Here is a 21,117-nt window from a genome sequence, read left to right as displayed (position 1 = left end):
TTCTACGAAAAACTTTACTTCCCTTGTTTTTTGTTTTTCTTGTTTCATTTTTAGTATTTTAATTTGCTTTTATCTTGTTAAGTTTATGTTTGTTTTTGGTAGTATTTGGCCTATTCTACGACTTACTATCATTACATTTTTCCTATCAAATTTTTTCATGTTTTTAGGCTGGTACAAATTTTATTTAAAGTTTTTGTCTCCCCCCCTTCAAAGTTGGCCCGAAAAATCAGGGGGCAAAAACATTTTTTTTTTCAAAAAACTTCAAAATTTCAATGGAAATTTAAGTACAATTAGCTGAAATCAATTTAAAATGCATTTCCCTTCTTTTAGAATCTTTTGAATTTTTGAAAATTTTCGATGTTAAAGTCTTTCTTTTTTTGAAAATTATTGATTGCAAAACTACTGAACTAGTGTAAAATGCATTTTAAAACACTTTTTTCATGCAAATGCTGAAACTATGGCTTGTTATTTGAATATTTATATATCTTTTGTTTTTTTGCCCCCCAACTCTCTCGACCCCGGCGAGAGCCGAGGACAAAAACTTTGAAATTTTTTTTTGCTTCGGCCTTACAGTCACTTTTTCAATTTTTGCTTGTTTTCCACATTTCTGCTATAAAATGGCGCCATTATCATTTAAATTGTTTAAAAATGCGTAAAGGCATAATGGATACTTATTTTTACTTGAAATATAGGAAATATTAGTTAAAACACAGCCAAAGTTGACCCCTAAAAAAAGTTTGTAAACATTGGCAAAGTCACATAAAACAAGTAAAACTTCCAACCCTAAGATTATTTAAAATTTTAAGAGTTCTTCTTTCCAATGCTTTTAAGATCAAAAATTGGTTGAAAAATTGGTTTTTGGCGACTTTTCAGATCGAAGCCCGTCTAGAGGCGGAGTTGGGTTACAGAGGGTTAAAAATGATTTAAGAAATTTTGTTTTATAATATTTTTGATTTTTTTTCTCCATATAAAGCCTTTGCAAATACTTTTTGAAGTTTATGTCCCCCGGCTCTGACCAAAGTCAAGGGGGGGAGGGACAAAAAATAAAAAAGTTAAACAATTGAATTTACGAGCCATGGTTCCAACATTTGAAAGGAAAAGGTGTTTTAAAACGCATTAAACACCTGTCTAGTTGTTTTGCAATCATCAGTTTCCATAATATCTAAGTATTGATGAAAATTATATTTTTTGCGAAAAAAAGTTTTTTCGATGCTTTGCATTGGATTTTTTTTTTCATTTTTTTTTTCAAAAACTCATAAATCCGGTAACAGATTTTGCACTATCCTTAACTGTACGCAGAAGGTGCCTTTTTAGTCCCCTGAAATATATTGAAAAATCGAAATTTAAAATACGTGTTTGTAAATTCAACTGTTAGAATTAAAAATTTAAATAACTTTTTTTTTGCCGTGTACCTATACTTTCTAGAAAGTCCAAATCTTTATATACAACTTTGCCCAAGCCCTCGAATCGATCTGAAAGTCCCATCTCTAGATACAGATTTTCACTATTCACATGCCATACCACATGATCACAAAACTGTATGAAGACATGTGGGGAAAAACTAATGATGCAAAATGACTTCTTTTGACATAGCGAATGCGTGTATAATTTTCATCCAAATATAAGAAAAAATACAAAATCTTAAAAATCTAATCTAAAAAATCAAAAGTCTAAAAAATGTTCGCGAAATTCTAGAGAATGCTCATTTAAAATATAAATTGAGTTAAAATAAGACATTTTGCAGTGCAAATATGTAACTATGCCTTTAACTATGCAAATAATTTTGCACAAATTTGTATTTTTTTTTAATCTGTAGAACAAAGAATGCAAAAATGATGTTTGTACTTGGTTCTTTATCTTGATTTGACAGAAATGAATATGATCAATAATGTTTTTTTGTTTTTATCATTATTGAGATTTTTGATGTTTAAGTTGATGTTAAAATTTAAGTAGCTTCTTATCAAAGTAGCTTTTTATTCTATTTGACATTCATTGCATAACAGCAGTGTGCCTACCAAAAAGTCAATTGTTTCATCTCAATTTCCTTTTCAATCTACCTTGTCACACTAAAGCATCACACTAAATGAAACTTCAAATGCAACAAGTGGTTGCAGAGTTTGGACCGGTCGGCTGTCGTTCCAGCTTTCATTCGTTTGAAGTGCGATTTAGGCCTTAATTAAATGAAACACACAATCGCCTTTCCTGCATCGTCCTGGTGTCGGTTGTTCGTATGATATGATGGCCGGTGCTCTTTCATGTTTGTTTGCACCACAAACGAGGCAAATAATGTCTGCTTTGGACAGTATCGGTGCTAATGCGTCAACTGAGCTGAGTGTTGGCCAGTTGGTGCTTGAGGACATCTACTTTCGAATGCTGCTGCAGAATTTAAGGTGTTGTTGAATGACACAATCATTCAGTAATCTCGGATATTGATAGGTTATGAGTTGTTTGATGTCAATTACATTAATTGCACTTCGAACATGTGAAAGAAAATAAATTTCATTTATCCCAAAAGATGACTGCAAAGAACGAGAAGTTCCTCTTGGAGTATACCCTCTAATACCATTAAATTTATGGTTTTGTTTTCCGAAGCACTTTTACAGTCGATTTCAAAAAATATGCTCGAACAGCTTTTGGTAGCAACCAGACAAATTAATGAGGAGAGCTTTTTCCAGTTTACTTCCATTGCCTTATTTTGTTAAAAATATTTATCATAGTTTCAATGTTTGAAAGAAAATCAATTTGTTGAATATCAACATAAAAACTTACAAATTTCCCCCAATTTTTCCTCTAAAATGCACCAAAAAAATAAAAACCTGAAAGTAATCACCTTTTACCGAGTGCCAATGTAATTATTTTCTACTTAAAAACTCCACCCACAAAATGGCGCGTTGATGCAGCAAATTTTATCATCACACCTGCAAGGTGTGAGCAACGTTGGTTTTTGTTGGCTCACTTTGAGGTACCACTTTTTCGTGCTTCTTTCGAGAAATCTGCAAAAAAAGGCGTGAACTGTGAATTAGGGTGATCACTTTTACATGGGATTTTTTGTAGTATTCAATTACAATTCGAAATATTTTTTCAGTTTAGATTCATGATTGATCTTCAATAAAGATAAAATAATCTTTTGAAAAAAAATATCACCCTAAAAGCACGTGTTAATTTCTTTGAAAGCGGCATCATCATTACCGTTTTTTCAAAGTATTTTTTTCTGTTGGCATTTTATCAGATGCGAGGGAAACTTTTTTTTTCCTGAAGATGCAGTCTTCTTGCACTGCGTTGGAACTGAGGCTGCATCCTCGATGTTGGGGCAAGTGATAAATTTTAAATTCGAAACTATTAGCGAGTTTTCGGAAGACTTTGTGCTGTTAGAGTAGAGGTTTGCCTCTGAGCATGTCTCACCTATTGTTATGTTTTTCTTTTAAATAAAGTTTTTTTTTTCTTGTTTCTAGACCAAGATCAGAACGATGTTAGCTTTAATTTAAATTTAAAAAAATAAAATCATTAAAATAAAAATGAATATTAAAAAAATAAGCAAATGAAAATTAGGAGCAAAACAGCAGTAAAACAATTATGAATTAAAAACACTCGACTGAGTTAAGATGATTGACCTTGACCAAAAAAATCAACTTCATGCTTTTAATACAAATACTCTATTTAAAATAAATTCTTTTTATAATTTTTGCAAATGTTTTTAATGGGCCGAATATGCAACTTTAAAACATGTATATAGTAAAGACAATTTAAATGAAATATCTTCCAATATTTTTTTTAATAATTAGCAGTGTTGCAAAAGAGTGATAGAAAAGCTATCAATAGATTATCTCTGCACCAAAAATATCCGAGAGTATAGCGGCCGTCACTATAGCTTGTGAAATCTCTTCTTGTGACTCGTGATTCCCAGCGATGTCATTCTCTCTCGATCACTCCTTCCCTTTTCCTCGACTATGCGCTCTCACCGCTGAGTCTCTCAATCTCTCTGAAAACTGCAATGAGAGAACGCGAGATTACGATTAGGAGCCGACCACGCATAACGTCCCGTTAAACTGCGTTTGCAAAATTGGTTTTGTGGCGGCTTTTGTGGTTAAACGCTGTTGCGGTAGGATGATCGTGGAAGCGAGAATGAGAGAGAAAAGGAAAATGTCAATCGCGAGTGGGTGAACACGAAAACGTGTTCGGCTATGTTCGGCGCTGAGAGTTTCAATGAGGAGAGAAGAGCAGTTGTATTTGAGGCATGAATATTCAGGCGGGATAATTGTAGTTGCTGAGAGCTGATATTTTGATATTTTAACAACCCTGATAATTAGCATTTTTTTAATTCTGCCTTTTCTAGAAAAAACTAGATTAGATTTGTTCGGCTAGTATAAATTCATTTGAAATTTTTGTTCCTCAGCTGTAGTTGAGGCCAAAAGAGGGTAAAATACGTAATTTCAAACCTGTTATGAAATATTTGAAACAAATTCCTCCCAGATTTTAAAAGTTTTAAAATACAAATGCTATTTGGTTTCAAGAATACGTATTATTTCACAAAAAAAATATTTTTATTTTTCATCAATTATAATTTATTTTTTTCATTAGTTGCAATATCGGTATTGTATAACGTGATTTTTTTGTGAGGAACTTCAAAACATTCCATGTTGTTTGATAATCTTACTGAAATATGTTTTAAAAGTCAAAAGAGAAAAATATGTTTTGAAAGTAAAAATTAAGAACCTGCGATTTTTTTTTAAATTAACTCAATTTTAATTCACGTTTTTAACTCTAATATGATAGATGATCATCTATTGTCGTCAATTAAATTATTGTGTTTCGATAATGATAAGGATTATCAAAATATGAAGACGTTAAAGTTTACACCAACATATAGTTAACAATTAGAAAGGCTAAGCCAATCATTCCTTTGTGGACCATCATTCAGTGAGGTACTCCTGGATTTTAGCTCCTGAAAAGTGCTTTAAAAGTGCAAAAAATGCCTCACGGCAAGAAAAAGAGGCGGTCCTCACCAGCAGGATCGGCAGATTTGAAGAAGCTAAAGAATGCCGAAGCGCTACCTGCAAAGCCAGGCAGTTTGAGCAAGGACGCTCAAAAGTTGTCTGGAAACCAGTTCGCTACCCTCCCTGTGGACGTGAGTGAGAAGGAAGAATTTGAACGACGGGAAAAGTTGCCACCCATTTTTGTGAAAACATCGTCATCGGATTCGGTGCGAAAGTGGCTGACCGGGTTTATCAAATCTGGTGCTTTACGAGCTTCCATTCGCTTGTGTGCTAATGGACTCAAAATTCTGCTACCTACCAGAAAGGATTACAACTACGTTCGGGATTTCCTGAACAACACCAAGATTGAATACTACAGCCATGACGATCCAGGTAAACGCCCCATGAAACAGGTCCTCCGAGGCCTTTACGACATGGATGTGAGTGTGCTGAAAGAAGAGCTCAAAACTCTTAAATTGAACGTGATCGAAGTCTTCAAGATGACGAGACACAACAAGGACATCAAGTATCGTGATCAACTGTACCTGGTTCATCTCGAGAAAGGATCGACAATGCCGTCTGAGCTGAAAGCAGTTCGGGCAATTTTCAACATCATCGTGACTTGGGAACGTTATCGTCCAGTGCACCGTGACGTGACACAGTGTTCGAACTGTTTGCAGTTTGGACATGGTGGAAGGAACTGTTTCATCAAGAGTCGTTGTGCAACCTGCGGAGGTGAGCACAAAACTCAAGCTTGCAACACAATCAACGAGAACATCGAAGCGAAATGCTTCAATTGCGGCGGCGACCATTCGACCAAGAATCGGAGCTGCCCAAAACGTGCTGAGTTTGTGAAAATTCGGCAGCAAGCGACGACGAGGCACCAACCAAATCGTCGCAAAACACCACCAGCATACACGGACGTGGATTTTCCTGCTTTGGCGTCACCTGGAGCGGGATCTGTTCGAGTGGTTCCAAATCTGCAGCCATTGCCGTTGAATCAGCGGCAAAAAGTTGCAGAGCATACAACACCTCCAGGTTTCAGTCAGCAACCGAGGGAAAACCAACCAACATCAACGGGTGAAGGCAGTAGTGACCTGTTTTCACCACAAGAACTTCTGAACATTTTCATCGAGATGACAACAACACTGCGTGGTTGTAAAACTCGTCAGGAACAAGTAAGAACTCTTGGAGCATTTATCTTAAAATACAGTTCGTAGTTTACTCGTTCTAGTGATTTTGAATATTTCAATGGATTTATTTTTTTAGTTTTAGGTTAGGATTAGTTGTTAAAGTGATTTTTTTTTTCTTTTTTACCCAAATGTATTCAATTCAATGCAATAATGTAAAACAATTTGAAGCAAATAAATAAATGTGATCAGTTAATAATAAAACGAAAAATACAACAAAGATGAAGAGCATTAGGCCATACCACTTATCATGTAAAAGAAATGTAATTATTATAAGAATGTTCAATAAAGACATATTTAATTTCAAAAAAAAGGCTAAGCCAAATGAAAAAATATTAAAATTTAAAGGAATCGGTAATTTCCTCAAGGAAAAAAAGAAAAAAACAAGAGTAATGGTATTCAGCTTACCATAAAAATAATAAAACTTCTTGAATGAACAATAAACTTGGGTTTCAATGTTCAAATTGCTTTGCCATGCCAAACTCGCACAACAATTACACCATGAATTTCTTTCATAAGCCCTAACAATAAAACTAGAACACGTGCACATGAACGTCATAACTTGGACCAATTATTCTGCAGCACCACTACACAAACATTGCCCGCCACAAGCGGTGCGACAAATTTGGCCGTTGTAACAAGCGAAACCGCGCTGCGAAACGAGAGAATGTTGGTTTTATAGCGGCCGCCATTATGGCGGCGGCACCACCGCGACGACGACCCCCCGTGGCCAACGTCATCAAAGCAGGCTGTTGTTTCGCTTTTAAAATAGTTTACAGGGTGGCAATAAATTTTGGCAATTTGTTCGGGCTTTTAACAAAGACAGAGTATCTATTAGTAAAACAAACACACACAGTTAACAATAACATTCCATAAACGAAATAGAGAAGGGGTAAAGTGGGGTTTAAACGTCAAAACAGGGAGAGCTAACACTAACAAAGGGGGGTAGTAAGAATCAAGAGAGAAGAAGAGCAGTACCGGTACCATTCACAGCTTGGGTTCAACATCGAGAGGATGCGAACCTAGTTTGAGTTGGGACAACACCTTTGTCGCATAACACCACCACCACCAACACGATTTTTGCTTTTGTAGTGTTGTAGAGCAATAGCAGTAGGCGGCGACGACACAAACACAATAGAGACAGAAACGTCACACGCTCGTTGTCGTCTCGCTGTCTATTTACAAACACGTTGCTCGTGTCCCGTGGCCTGCTTAGATTGGAGCTCTTGTTTTGCACTTAAATTTTTCTTTTCTACGATTTATATTTACACTTGGAATGGTCTTTTGTGTTTGGTTGCTTGTACGTGTACGTGTGTTTGATTGCGAGTCAAATTGTAGTGTTTGTTAACTTTAGAGTGTGTCTGCTTTGGGTTTTTATAGCTAAGCAAAAGTAATCAATTCTGCAAATAAACGAAAAAAAAGAGAAAGAGAGACAGTTTGTTCAGACAAAAGTGGTACAAAAAGCTGTCACGATCACAGGACAAAAAGAGAAATAATTAAATCTTTGATAATCTACTCTATGTCAAGCATGTGACATTTGAGAACGCGTGCGCTTGATGCTATCCGAAAATATGTCATTCTCGTTATGTACACAACCTTGCGTCTCCACCGCATTGCAATCCAATCACCTTGCGACTCCACCACCATGCACCAGCTCAAATGAAGAGAAAAAGTATTGCCAATCGCAAGTAAACCGTTTACGATTGTTACCAAAAGGGTGATGACTATTGCGAGAAACCGTAAACTGGTAATAAAATACAGTTGGAACCAGCTGCGTTCAATTGGGCACACTGCATTAAATGGCTCTCTTGAAAATAGCAATTTTTGTGTTATGTTATTTTAAACTGAAGTTTAAACATTTTTAAATCAATTGGTTTATTTGATTTTTTATAGTTTGTAAAGCAATCAAAATATTTTTTTTTTAAATGTTGAATTTTTTTTAAATTATTATTGTAGTTCTTTTTTTATTATAATTTCAATTCGATTCAAGCTTTTAACAGTACACTAAAAGTAATACAACAGAACTTAAACAGTATTTCAACAGAACATCAACAGTATCTCAACAGTATTTCAACAGTATTTCAACAGTATTTCAACAGTATTTCAACAGTATTTCAACAGTATTTCAACAGTATTTAAACAGTATTGCAAAAGTATTACAACAGTATTTCAATAGTATTTCAACAGTATTTCAAAAGTATTTACACAGCATGCCATAATTGTATTTTTTTAATTTAGCTCTGTTACAGAGAAACTCCCAGCGCTAAGCATCGCAAATGACATGTATTTCAACAGTATTTCAAAGAAATGTCAACTGTATCTCTACAGTATTTCAACAGTATTTCAACACTATTTAAACAGTATTTCAACACTATTTAAACAGTATTTCAACAGTATTTCTACAGTATTTCAACAGTATTTCAACACTATTTAAAAAGTATTTCAGCAGTATTTCAACAGTATTTCAACAGTATATCAACAGTATTTCAACAGCATTTTAACAGTATTTCAACAGTATTTCAACAGTTTTTCAACAGTATTTCAACAGTATTTCAACAGTATTTCAACAGTATTTCAACAGTATTTCAACAGTATTTCAACAGTATTTCAACAGTATTTCAACAGTATTTCAACAGTATTTCAACAGTATTTCAACAGTATTTCAACAGTATTTCAACAGTATTATCAGTGTTTCAACAGTATTTCAACAGTACTTCAAAGGTATTTCAACATTATGTCAACAGTGTTTCAACAGATATTTAGCAGTAATTCAACAGTTTTTTTTTTCTTTTTAAATTTAGCTCTTTTACAGAGAAATTCCCAACGTCGAAATTGCAGCACACGCCCGCAATAGGGTGGTGCGAAATAATTTATTCACTAGCTGGTGTTAATAACCGTGGTTCGCAAATACCATTAACACATCTTTGGTCAGCAATTTACTTTCCCGGGGAGGGAGGGAAAAAGGACCATAAAAGCAACAACGGTCATCGACGATATTGGGGCACCGGAAATGAAATCGTTTAACCCCCTCGCTCCTTGACACAGGGGGTCGACAAATGTCCACAGATGTTGCCATCGAACCGGTACCACCAAAAGGAACGGTTCGATGAGTAATGACGCTTGACTCTGTAAGTCCATAAAAGGGAATGTTTTAATGGTGCTTTTTTGTTGTTGTTGCACTTGAGACGAACAAATTACAGATTGGTGTTTATCGAGATCATAAATTCGCTGTCAGCAGTTGTGTACTGAAGTTTATTAAATTTGTTGAAGTTACTTTCTGAAGCGATTTTGCAATCAGTTGAGAAGCTTGATTGAATGCAATTTATTTGAAATTTCGCTTGAAGGGACATCAAAGCATGTTTTGACAGGATTACATAACTTCACTTCCCTTGCGGGTGGTCAGTTTTTTGCTGTGACATTTCGAAACTTTTTTCTTGCCAAGAAGTAATAACAACTTGACAACAAATCAATCAACATTAAATAAATACGAAATGAGGCCATCCCGTCAAGAAAAACTCCTCCCAAATCGAAATTTTCCGACAGTTTTCCATGGAAACCACAGAACAAGCATTTTTACGAGTCAGATCGTCCCAACTTTTCCCTCACCAGATGTCGCTCTGTGGTTTGCCAACCTTTAGGCGCTCTAGTCTCCCCCACAATTTCCCTTGCCAAGCCGGGCAAAAAACGGAAGGTTATTTATTTTCCATTATTGTTTCCGCTTCAATTGACTTAAATCGGATAAAATATGTCGCTCATTGGCTCCGAGCTCCGAGCGAAACGAGACAAAGACGGTTGTAGGGATCTTCTCCGGAGGACCTTGGGCCATGCTGTGGGAGGTTGGTTGAGGGAGTAAATTTATACCGCTCATTGTTTGTTGATCCTGGCGACGTCGTCTTCGGGGCCGATTTGGAAAAACAATGGCGGTCAACGAGCTCATCTTTACGGTGTAACAGGATCTGGGAGTAAAAAGCTCGGGCGGAATCGTAGAAAGCTTAACCTAACCTCAAACCGTACGGGTTGGGGGTGGTATCTCAGTTGGCCAGACAGTCCGTGGCACCGCGGACAATCGGACCGGAATACCGCCAAGAGCGAAATTGGAATTTGATATTTTATGTCAAACATAAATTTATTGACCTCCCATGCGATTCCGCTCATGTCCCACTTGAGTGGAGAAAAAGCAAAAAAGAAAAATCCAAGCATTTTCCGCGCTTCCGCCTTTTCCTAGATGATTCAGAGATGGGTGATTTTAGAAAAATTTCAAATTTTAAGCATTATTTTCCAAAATTTCTCCCGATCCAAGTGAGCGTGCACATTTTTCCTGTTCGCGTTGAAGTCGCTAGGTAGCTGTAAATTTATGGATTACACGATTTGACAAAATAGCTTTTTCTAAAAATCAAGCATTTTATAGGATTTTAAATATTTTTTTTAAAGATTTGAACTGTAAATATAATTTAGCAAAAAAGCATTACCAACGAAATTGTGCCACCCACTGTAATGGTGGACGGTGTGAATTCTGCAGCTGCTCGGTACAGTTTTCGCCTCAAACCCCATGAATGCAACTTGCGAGCGAACCAAGCAGAACAAAAAAAAAATCCCCTTTAAAAAGTAAGGTAAAGTGATGATGAATCAGTTTTCATCCTTGCCGGATAGGTACTTTACGATTGTTGCCGAGCTGCTGCTGAAAGTGCAGCACTGATTGATGGTCGGTGCCATAAATTTGTGGCGCTGTTTTCGAACGGAGGGATTTGACGTTTTTATTGAGTTGGGCAATAGTTTTGCTGGATAGGGAGAAAAATATTGGTTGGTCTCAGCGATGGATTGAGTATAAATTTCTTTTTTTTCTCTTTTCGGAAAACAAATTGCAAGAAAATAGTGTTTCTAGAAAAAATCACATTTGTTTGGTTATATTATGAAATTCATATTTTTGACTATACTTTTTTCATAATGTATTTTTAATTTATAAGGTTATTGGACTTCTAAGAGAATTTTGATGGAATGTCAATGTAAAAACGAAATGTCGAATTGATCGAAATATTTATTCAAGTTTGTTCAAAAAACTTAAAATATGGCATGTTTTTTTTTAATGAAAACACATAGTTGTTTATGAACCCTAAATTCTTTCTACTAAATGCATTTTACAGAAATTCCATATTTGATTTGATTGAATAGGTCTTACTTTGTTTTGTTGCATTTATTTATTTTGAATTCCATTTAAGGCTGGTAAAAATGTTTTGAAAAAGTTTTTGTCAAACGCATTTTAAAACATATTTTTTTCAAATTTTGAGGCTATGTTTTTGTTATTTAAGTTTTTATTGCTCCAACAGTTATGCTACTTAAATTGGCAAATGAATACATTTTTGATTTTATTTCCTTTTGTTTAACGTGTTTTTTCGATCTTTAATCCCATAATTTAAAATAAGTTAAAAGTTAACGTTATCCAATGTATTTTCAATCTGTATTTTAATTTTTAACGTATTTAAAAAAATTGCATGGCCTCAATATACAACAAATCCATTTACAAAGAGCCTTACCCGAAAAAAAAATTCTCCGATCGGGCTCAAAATTTTTCTGGGGTTCCTTGGCCAAAATAATTAGACCCTTATTTTTTGTTTGGCCATTAGGGTGACCTACGTCGGTTCGAAAAATGGTAATTTTCGTCATTTTTCGCAAAAGCCACTTTTTTCAAAAAATCATAACTTCCCGCCATTTTAACCAATTTTAACTGTCTTATACGCAAATGAAAGGTGATAAGTTGGCCTTTCAAAAAAAAAAAAAACACAGTAAGAAGTTTCAATAATCTAGTCAAACATATGAAAAGGTCGTATGAAACTATAAAATGCTGTTTAGACGGTGTCTGGACCAAAGAGCCTATGTCTGGAAATATTTTTATCGGATTCCTCGGACAATTTGTACATAACATACTAAAAAACGGGAGGAGTTCATTAACAGGATTCTGAGATATGATTTTTTCAAAATTAAAACTGAGTTTTTCGACACGCCACGCACAAAAACAGGAAAATGAAGAAATCGGCAAAAAATCAACTGTTTTCACTAAAACTGTAAGAACTTCAAAATTTCAGCGAAGACCAAAAGTTGCGTCTTTTATTTTAAAGTTATCGCAGTTTTAGTGAAATATGTTGTTTTTTCTCTTTTTCGTCATTTTCCTGTTTTTGCGCGTAGCGCGTCGAAAAACTCAGCTTTTATTTTCAAAAAATTCCTATCTCGGAAACGTACGGTTCGACATCGCCAATTTTTACCCAAGTTACATTTTTTCCCAAGAGTTCTACAAGAGCTCTTCAAGATAGCTACAGCATAGCAGTTTGGACCGTGGTAGGATAAAATTCTCTTCAAAACTTCTTCAGGAGTTTGGAAGAGTACTTGAAGAGAGTTTTATTCTACCGCAGTCCAAACTGCTATGCTGTAGCTATCTTGAAGAGCTCTTGTAGAACTCCTGGATAAAATGTTACTTGGGTAATCAATAATGTGAAATTTTCCGAAATATCCGATAAAAATATTTTCAGACATAGGCTCTTTGGTCCAGACACGGTCAAAACGCAATTTTAAGTTTTCATACGAGTTTTTCAAATGTTAAGCTAGATTTTTGAAACTTCTTACTATTTTTCCCAAATAGCCAAACTCATCGCCTTTCTTTTGCGTCTAATACAGCTGAAATCAGATGAAATGGCGCGGAGATATGTATTTTTGAAAAAAGTGGTTTTTGCTAAATATGACGAAAATTGCCATTTTTTAACCACCCTAGCACGATGTAGGTCACCCTAATGGTCAAACAAAAAAATACGTGTCAAATTATTTTGGCCAAGGAACCCCAAGAAAAATTTTGAGCCCGATCAAAGTTTATATGATTATAGAACCTATTCAAAAATACTCAAGATATGATTTTAGAAGTTGAAAAATGTACCGTCATCTGGGGTGAATCGGGACGAATTGGGACAGCAGTTTTAGCAATGCCTAATATTTTGACATTTTTGAGTGATATCGGTTAGACCAGATTCTGAGCAACATAATGTGTGCATTCATTTCCAAATTTGAAGCTTTAAAGTGCTCTTAAACGTGCTGTCCCTATTCAGACTGTAGTCCCGATTCACCTCAGTTGACGGAATCGATTTCTCTTGACAGTGTTCCCAGAGTTAATGTAAATAACTTTGATAGTTAGGGCGATTTGATGAATTAATGATTTCGCAATTTAATGGATTAATGTAAATTTGATCAGTTTCACAAAATTTAAAGAAAAACGTTTTTGAAAATTGTTGATTTTACAATTAAACAATTTTTTTCCATTCACTTCACAATTTTCAAAACTCCTAGCGATTTTTTGGGGCCGTCGAGACAGATGTAATTAAAAAAATACATCAACAATTTGAGGTATGATTTTCTGTACAATATTTCTGCATTCAATTATAGGTTTTCAGCTAAATCACAATTTAACTTTATATTAATAATTCTTTGAAATTAAGTTAAAAAAAAAATTTATGTTCTACATTTCTAGAAAATATATTAATTAAATTCAAAAGTTTGGTTTTCCATAATTTATATTGATCAAAGAATCAAAATTAATTTGATGTTTTTTTAAGTTTTACGTGAACATTGATAAGTTTAGCTTATTTAGAATTAGTTATATTTAAAGATTCTGTAAAGCAATGGTTAATTAAAGTATCAGTAAAAAAGAATCCAAAAAACTCATTCAAGTGCAATTTTGCCAAACTTTTCAAAAATTTAAATTATTAACACGCTTAAAATAAACAGTCACATTCAATTTATGTGACATTTTGACGCATTTTGAAATTTTGAAAATTCAGTAAGCAAAAGTAATTTTCATAAAATTTAGCTGATAAAAATAGGTTTCAGTAGGTGACTTGAAAAACTTCAGTTTATTACAGAATTTGTTCTGTACAAAGAACTCTTGTTAGTTGGTATATATTAGTTATTATTGTGAAATTATCGTAAAATTCGGATGGTTTGTGATTGGCAGCCAAAAAAATAAATTTTCTTGTCTAATGCTGAATACATAAAAAATCGGAATATCTGGTACATACAAAAAGGAGTTTTACATATAAAAGCGATATCATATGAACATTGTATGAAAATTCTGAATAAAATGAATGGAAAATAACTTTCAAAAATGCCTGTTATTTTAAATATCTGCAAATCTGGCATCCCTGTTGTTTACGGTTTGAAAAATCATCAAGTTTATAATAAGTTAATAATAACTTGATTGTAAAGAGAATATCGAGCTCTGACCTCATCCACCACGATTATCACGCAGCATCAATCAATTTCAAATAACTTCAGAAAACATCAACAAGATGCTTGTAAAGCACGACCATTAAAACCGTTTCCCATAAAACTCCATTTAATCACCGAACCACTTTTCAGCACGCCCACCATTAAAGTCCCTCATTCCTAGCGGATGATGGCTTCACCATTCCAGCGATCCCAAACACCATTAATAAGGTGTGTGTGTGTGTCCCAAAGCCCGTAAAAGTGCTCACCTTTTTGCCCATTCCCCCACCCTAGAGAGGGCTCTGGTAATCCTCACCGGGATTAATCCCCAGGTTGGTAAAACTCTCCCGACAAATTTAATCTCAATTATTACATCACAGCAACCATTGCCATTGGTTGCGTCGGGGTGACTTCACGATAATCGTAAGACTGTCTTATTTGCTGTTTTTAACCTGTTTTTTGACTTTTGCATGTTTTTCTGTTTAATTTTCACTAAAAATATTGCAGTTTAGTTTGTTCCGTTTGAATTGTGTCAAATGAGACAGTTTTGTTTCATATTTCATTATTTCCAACTCAATTATTGTTTTTGCCGCTCTACAAATAATATTACGTAACAATTTCGACACTCAAATCCCATTTTTGTAGGTAGTTTTATTGTTTTGTTTTCTCTTCGTGTACAAACAGGTGAAAACAGAGCACAAAATGACAGCAAAACAAATTGTCAACCATTTTTTCCCCTGCTCCACCTTAACGAGAGCTTTATTTTCTATTGTGGGTGGATTTCCATGGCTTACTGCGATTGGCGTCGAGGTGGTGGCGGCGGAAAATCGCATCGAGTGGAAAATGGATTTGTTTGGTTGGCGGCGGGACGCAATTCGTTTGATACTGCAGAGAGGGTGGCGCGCAACGGCGGGTTTTTTGATACTGTCCTAGATTATGTTTACGAGAGGAATGGTTAAAGTATCATGTAGATTTGTTTTTTTTCTATGCTGGTTTCATTCGCGATGACGATGCAGAATAAAAACAGAGCAGGAATTTTTCATACATTTTAAACGTGTTTTTATTTTTCGACGAGCACAACAGAATAAAGAGCAAGACCAGTTTTAGAGCGGTAAAAAATGAGCAACTTTTTTTTTCGTTGGAATTTTCCAGCATTGTTGAGATGGCCCAGACAGGCCTGGTCTGTATACAAACAGGTTCTACGGGACGAACCGGCTTACCTTCATCCGGTGCGTCATTTTCGTGCTGATCCGCCCATTCGGAGAACTGGAAAAAATGTGAGAAAAAAAAAAGAGATTAGAGATAGATTTTTTTTCAGGAAGTGTAGGGTCGTTTATCATCTTAAAGTTGATATGTAGATGACCGATTCTTAGCGAAGCTACACCAAAATGTCACATTTTTCAATTTTCAATGTGATTTAATATGAAAAAAAAACATTTTTATTATGATTCAATAATTGCAATGTGCTTTAAATGCGTTTTCTTACCTTAAAAGCCAAGAATATTGACCAAATATGGTCTGCAAGCCATTGAACGGGAGAGGAGTTTTTTCATAAATCTGCTCCTTTCGTTGTCCCGTCACGAAAATAAATGGCGGGCAAAAACTCAAATTTCAACATATTTTTTCAGTTCAAGGAGCAAAAGATTCGTTTTTTAATTTGTGATAATGTGTAGAAGAGCAAAAGTTTTTAAAAATCAAACTGGCAAAACTGAAGCGATTTTTGTAGTGTGCCTTTTAAAAGTCCAGTTTAACGATGTTGTCCCGTCACGCTACATTTTTATTTCAGGGGAAGCACAGGTACTAGGGGAAATCTACCCTTTCCAATCAAACACCTATCTTCGTCATATGGAGAGTTTGATGCTCGATTAAAGCTACAAAAATACTATTTGGGCTATAAACTTACCAGCAACAGCACCGCCTCGAGTAAGCACGCAAATGTATGCCACTAACTGGCCAAAAAGATCACATTTAATGCACTTTTGATCATAATTTGTATTTTGCGAGACCACTTCTCATCATTTTGTTGGCACACACAGTGACACACACGAGAATCCCTCAAGCGCTTAATGAATATCGCCAAAATTAACTTTTCACTTTCGCTTACTTTTTCACGGCGCTTAAGATATGAAATTGCTTCCAACTACCGGCAACATGTTCTTTTGACCGTTACTTAGTCACTCACTTGAAGAATAATCCCGAAACATGTAATAAATTAGCAAGCGCCATCAAAAAAACAAACGCGTCAAGTCGTTTGACGTTTCAATTTTCACTTTGCATTCAAATCGAAGGCTGAAGAAAACCGAGCGAGAGACGAAGGCAAAAAAGAACAAAGGCTGGCCGTCAACACCACCAGCAGCACAGCCAGCGATGCCAGGAAACTTTCCCTATAAATGCCACTTTTCGTGAGTGTTCGTTTGAACTGTCAGCGCAAATGGCAACACTCGACAGAGTGTTGGAAGAAAAAAGAACTAAGCCGATATTAGAAAAATGGGCGTGGCCCAATGCATTCGCCTCGATTAGAATACCCTTGGGAATTTTTTTTTGTTAAATGCTTGGTAAAGAAATAGAATAACTTTTAATGAAAGTGAAAATAAACAGAAATGTTCACAAAAACTTGCTCTACTCGTTGGTGTACTTGGTTTTAGTAAAATTCAAGGGAGACTCTAGATTATCCAGCATCATTCAAACACGACCGCTTATTAGGATTAAAATGGGTAGATTTCCCCTATTTGGTTCATTCTGCATGATATGTCCTTGTAGGAAAATCAATTATCTTTCCAAATATGTAATAACATTAGGGGGTTTCTTCTTTTATTTTGCCACTACAGCCAAAACGCTGAAAAAAACTTGGGATTTTTTTGAAAAGCAGCCGAAGAATCGGTCAGATTCAAAATCAAATTTACGAATCAAATTGATGTGAACTAGAGACTGCTTGTTAAATATGTTGATAACTCTTTTGAATATTTAATTATAATTGAGATTTTTAATACTGTACATGACAGTCAGGCTGTTGAAAAATTACTTAATGTTTTCGTCCTTCATTGAGGGAAAAAAAATCAAGCATAATTTCCAATATTTTGGGATAGTTAAGTTGCAGCCAAAAAAAAAATCAATTGATTTTATCTTGAATTCGTTCCCGAAAAACAATAATATCTCCTATTTTGCTCTGAAATAAATTTTTTGGATTTTTTTTATTTTTCCCGAAAAACTTCACTTTTTTTGTTTTATGTTTTTCTTGTTTTATTTTCAGTATTTTAATTTGCATTTATCTTGTTCAGTTGATCTTTGTTTTTGGTAGTATTTAGCCTATTCTATCAACTCCTATCATTACATTTTGCCTTTCTATTTTTTCATGTTTTTACAGTCACTTTTTCAATTTTTACTTGTTTTCCACATTTTCTGCTATAGAATGGCAATATTATCATTTAAATTTAAAAAAAAAATGCGTAGGGGCATTGTCTTAGGACACTTAAAAAAATACTGCATACTTATTTTTACTTAAAATATAGGAAATGTTGGTGAAAAACAGACCCAAAGTTGACCCTAAGAAAATTACATTTTTAAAAACATTGGCAAAGTCACATAAAACAAGTTAAACTTCCAACCCTAACATTTTCTAAATTTAAAGAGTTCTTCTTTCCAATGCTTTTTAAAAATCAAAAATTGGTTGAAAAATGGATTTTTTGCGATTTTTCAAATCGAGCCCGTCTAAAGGCAGGGTTAGGTTGAAGAGGGTTAAATTTAAACTATTATTCGAAAACTAACAGTGCACTGTATTCTTTTAAGTTGGTAAGGAGCTTTTTATGTCCGGCCTAGGCTAAATTTACTTGAGGTTTTGCCCCTCCCCCTCTTCAATGTTATCTCAAAAAATCTAGTGGCAAAAAAAACTTACTTGTAATTTTAGTTTAACTGTCAAAGAAAAACATTTAAAACCCACTGTAATCTATTTAGAATACATTGTATTAAGAATGTTTTTGCATTTATAATCAAATGGGAAACAAAAAAATCAAATTTTGGTTTTTGAGACCACAGATTATTGAGGAATATATTTGTTCATTAATTCATACAATTATTGCAATTTTTGGTATTAGCATAGCTTTAATTATGCAAAAAAATCAATTACAATTACAAAAATTTAAAAATTTAAATAACAAGCCATACTACTCTCAACATTTGAATGCAAAAAGTGTTAAAATGCATTTTACACTAGTTAAGTTGTTTTGCAATCATTAGTCTTCAAAAAATGTAAGATTTGACAAAAACAAAAATTTCAACGAAAAAAAACTTTTTGCGATACTAAAGATCGAAAATTTTCAAAAATTCAAAAGATTTTTAAATCAACCCAAACATGCTAAAAATGATTCTGAACGCAAGGGAATGCATTTTAAATTGATTTCAGCTGATTGCATTCAAATTTACATAGAAATTTTTAAGTTGAAAAAAATATGTTTTTGCCCCCTGATTTTTCGGACCACACACTAAAAAAAATTTTACATGTGCTTTTACATCCCTTACAACCAGCAAAGAAATCACTATCAGATAACTAGTTTTACTTTGACCGAAAAAAAAGCGAAGTGATGTCTACAAAAAAACGACTTCCTTCCTCATTCCCCATTTCATTTCCTCCCGTTCGAAAAAAAAAACTCAAGCTGTTTTTCTTCCAGAGCCAATTTCGATGAGGCAACCGAAAAATTAGTCCTCCCCTCCCCAGTTCCTCTACCCGCAATTCCCCCGACAATATAGTTTCCGCTTCCGGCCTGTAGGGTTTCCACGTGGGGTTGCACACTCAGGTTTGGCCTAATTTCATTGCGTTTGGGGAGGAGGAAGGGCTCATAAAAGCAAACCAAATGGGCTGGCTGGCAGCAGGCTGTTATTTCCGTGTCCTGGCGCCACCCACCCCTTTGCATGTCACCCAACCTACGACCAGCCCTTTTTCCTCCGCGATCAAAGTGTGCCATGAAAAATGCAACTTTCGATTTTTCTTTCCCAGCCATGTTTGAGGGGAAGTTTCTTGGAAGAAACTTCGAAAAGGGGCACTGAAATAAATTAAAAAATGCAATTGTTCAATCCTAAAACTAACAATATTCAATTTAAGAGAATTTTCTTTATTTAAAAAAAAGTGTTTCAAACAAGTTTTTTTGACAGTGCACAACTGGTGCAATAAGTTACATAAAATTGCATGCAAGAAGCAATCGAAGTACACAAGGTGAACAACACAAGTCTATACAGAACTGCTGCAGCAGGACAAAGTGGGCCGAGAGTTGAACGAACTTTGTGTCGGCCCGGCCTACTCAGGTGAGGCCACCGCCACCGGCCAGGGTTCGGTTCGTGATTGAAAGCCAGCAACTTCGGTGGTGCCGTGGCCAGACCCGGTGCAATTGCCTGGTCTGGCACGTGGAAATTGTATGGAATTAAAAGGTAATTTGTGGGCTGTCGATTACGAGGAAACGGTTTTATACATCAAAGTAGGCAGGAATGATGATGGCGGAAAACATGCGAGGTGAAAAAATGAGAAAAACATTTTAAAACTTTCAAAACTAAAACAAGGTAGTGCAAAATTTTTCATTGGCAGCCTACTACGATCCTCCTCTTTAAATGATCCAACGATGACCCAGTTTTGCGCAAAAGTTTCTCACAAAATTGCAAAGTTCCCACTCTCAAATGTACTATCTGTATAATGCAGTTTCCAATTCGTACCCATCATCAGAAAAGACAGAAAAATAACTAACTATTCTGGCCACTCCTCCGACCCCTTGCCGTTACAACTGGGGAGCCCCATCTCTCAATGTCAGGAGCTAGGTTCTATTGCCTGGTGGTGCTGCCTCGTAATTTACTCCTTTTTTTCGCTTCCTTTCAGAAAATTTCCTGTCATTTATCCTATTCATTCCACCCCCTACTGTGGGAATGTTCCACCGTTCCACTTCTACCGGGATCGTGGGAACCGTTATTATCGCTTTTTTGAACAGTTACCGTTAAGGATTAGATATACGGTGAGTTTAGAGATTAATAAATATTATGTTACGATTCAATGTTTATAAAAAATACATTTAAATTTTTCCGATTGTATATCTCGAAAAAAAACTTAAGTCACTCCAAATCATGTTAAATGATCACATAAAAACTGGGACAAACAAAGATCAGTTTAAGCTATAGAGGGTTCAATAACCAAAAATCTGGAACGGTATGAAATAAGTAAAGAGAAAGAAACAAATACAAACTCCAGACAAGGACAATTCATTTTTTAAAGTTTTTGTTCCTCCTCAAAATTCTAAGAAAAAAGTCAGGGGGTAAAAATGACAGTTAGTGTTTAAGCATAAGCATAAGCATAAGCATAAGCATAGGTGCCCACCCGCAGTTGCTACTCCGTTATTGACCAGGACCTCCAGAAGTTACATCCACGAGCCGTGGAAGATAAGTGGGTGCTATCTTTCCTCGCTTCGCAACTTCTCAAAGGCCCCTATCATGCTGATCAATACCGGCGCCGGCCACGACCAGTGGTAGGGTCACGGGGAAGTGGATGGGAATGTTAGTCCGATACTTGAGTGATAGAGACCGCCCAATCGACTGCTTCTCCGACAAAGTATCACATGAGTTTTGAGGGGGTTAGTAGATGGGTATGAGGTCAGGATTCACGAGTGGCAGTGATGTGACCATGAGCATTTTGTTTATCGGTTGAAAATTTTAAATCTTAGGCAGCCGGCTGCGGAAAGATA

General features: G+C 35.3%; 1 protein-coding gene across 3 annotated transcripts in view; it reads right to left on the bottom strand.

Moving 5' to 3' along the window:
• LOC120420517 (transient receptor potential-gamma protein) overlaps positions 1–21,117 on the bottom strand; it is a 236,388-nt gene that overhangs the window by 74,901 nt on the left and 140,370 nt on the right. For 2 of the 3 annotated variants that reach the window (XM_039583580.2, XM_039583582.2), the window contains exons 3-4: positions 15,625–15,670; positions 7,142–7,563 (exon numbers count right to left, since the gene is read on the bottom strand). The gene's annotated coding sequence lies outside the window, so the exon portion shown is untranslated. The remainder of the gene's footprint in view (positions 1–7,141; positions 7,564–15,624; positions 15,671–21,117) is intronic. The other variant, XM_039583579.2, reaches the window with a different exon arrangement.

This window comes from Culex pipiens, chromosome 2, assembly GCF_016801865.2.
Source record: "Culex pipiens pallens isolate TS chromosome 2, TS_CPP_V2, whole genome shotgun sequence".
NCBI lineage: Eukaryota > Metazoa > Arthropoda > Insecta > Diptera > Culicidae > Culex > Culex pipiens.
The sequence above is the reverse complement of the archived record's forward strand: the minus strand, read 5'-3'. Positions and strand labels throughout refer to the sequence as shown.